Source organism: Vigna radiata, unplaced genomic scaffold (genome assembly GCF_000741045.1).
Source record: "Vigna radiata var. radiata cultivar VC1973A unplaced genomic scaffold, Vradiata_ver6 scaffold_174, whole genome shotgun sequence".
NCBI lineage: Eukaryota > Viridiplantae > Streptophyta > Magnoliopsida > Fabales > Fabaceae > Vigna > Vigna radiata.
In genome coordinates, this window is record NW_014542550.1 from 169789 (window position 1) to 172644 (window position 2856).

Here is a 2856-nt window from a genome sequence, read left to right on the forward strand (position 1 = left end):
CCCACCCACACACACACACACAGAGACACATAGACACACACACACACCAACATACAACACACACAAAGTCACACACACACAGACACACATAAACACAAAGACACACACACACACACAGACACACACACACATACACACTGAGACACACACACACAGACACACACACACATACACACTGAGACACACACACACAGACACACACATATACACACTGAGACAAACACAAACACACACACACACAAACACACACACACAGACACACACACATAAACATTGAGACAAACAAAAACACACAAACACACACACACACACACACACACACTCACACAACCGCACACACACAGACACACAGATACGCAACCCCACACACATACACACAAACACACAGAGACAATCACACAACCGCACACACACAGGCACACACACATACATACACACAGACGCACACACACACAGACACACACACACATAGACACACAGGCACACACACACACACTCAAACAAACACACACGCACGCACAGACACACAGACACACAAACAAACACACACTCACAGACACACACACACACAAAGACAAACACACACACACCCAAAGATAGACACACACGCACACCCACTGACCCATCCGCCCCGTCACACATACAAACACACTCACACACATACACACACAAAGAGAGAAACACACACATACATAGACACACTCACAGACACAAAGAGAGACCCACCGGCCTACCCACACACCCACACACACAGACACACATGGACACACACAAACACCAACACACACACACCCACACAGACACACACACACACACAAAGACAAAGACACACACACACATATACACTGAGACACACACACACACACTGAGACAAACACAAACACACACAAACACACACACACACACACACACACTGAGACAAACAAAAACACACAAACACACACACACACACACACACTCACACAANCNCACACACACACACAGACTCACACATAGACACACAGACACACAGACACACACCCCCACACAAGTACACACAAAGACACACAAAAACACAGACACACACACAGACACAATCACACAGCCGCACACACACAGGCATACACACACACATACATACACACAAACACACAGACACACACACAGACAAAAACACACACACAAACAAAAACACACAAACACACACACGCACACACTCACACAACCGCACACACACAGACTCACACATAGACACACAGACACACAGACACACACCCCCACACAAGTACACACAAAGACACACATAAACACAGACACACACACAGACACAATCACACAACCGCACACATACAAGCACACAAACACACATACATACACACAGACGCAGACACACACATAGACACAGACAGACAGGCACACACACACAGGCAAAAACACACACGCACTGACACACAGACACAAACAAACACACACACACAGACACACACACACACACACAAAGACAGACAAACATACACATGCACACAGACAGACAAACACAAACACACAAAGACATAAAGTTACAAAGACACACCCACACATACACAGACAGACACAGACATACCCAAACACACAAAGACACACAAACACAAAAACAAACACAGACATACCCACACACACAAAGACACACACACAAATTGACAAACACACACACACACACACTCACAGGCACAGCCACATACACACGCACACACAAAAAGATACACACAGACACAGACACACAAAGATATAAACACACACACACACATAGACACAAAAAAACACACACACACATAGACAAACACGCATTCACCCGCACACACACACACAACACACATAGAAACAGACACACACACAAAAACACACATACACACAGACACACACGTACACACACAAACACAAACACCCACACACACACAGAGACACACACACAAACGCACACAGACGCAGACCCCCACACCTACACTCTCTGTCTCACACACACACACACACACAAAAACACACACACACACACAATCACACACAAAGACACACACAAATTGACAAACACACACACACACACACACTCACAGGCACACCCACATACACACACACACACACAGAAAGATACACACACACACAGACACACATAGACACACAAGCAGATACACACACACACATAGACACACAAAAAAACACACACACATAGACAAACACACATTCACCCATACACACACACAGAAACAGACACACACACACCAAAACACACACACAGACACACACACACAATCATACACAAAAACACACACACACACACAAAAACACACAGACACACACACACACAAAGACACACACATACATGCACACACACAAACACTCACACACACACTCAAACAAACACACACACACACTCACCCACCCACCCACACACACACACACAAATACAGACACACACATACACACACAAAGACATACGCACACACATAGACGCACAAACACACCCACTCACCCACACACACGCACAAAAACACACATACACACAAAGACACACACACACACATAAACACAAATACACACACATATACACTCACATACAAACACACAAACATACACAAAGACAAACACACACACAGATACCCACACACACACACAGACACACACACACCCCGCACACACATATACACAAACACACACACACACCCACACAAATACAGACACACACATACACACACATAGAGACACACACACACACACACAGACGCACATACACACCCACTCACCCACACACATACACACAAAGACACACACACACCAAAACACAAACACACACGCACACCCACTCACACACCCGCCCCCCCCACACATACAAACACACTCACA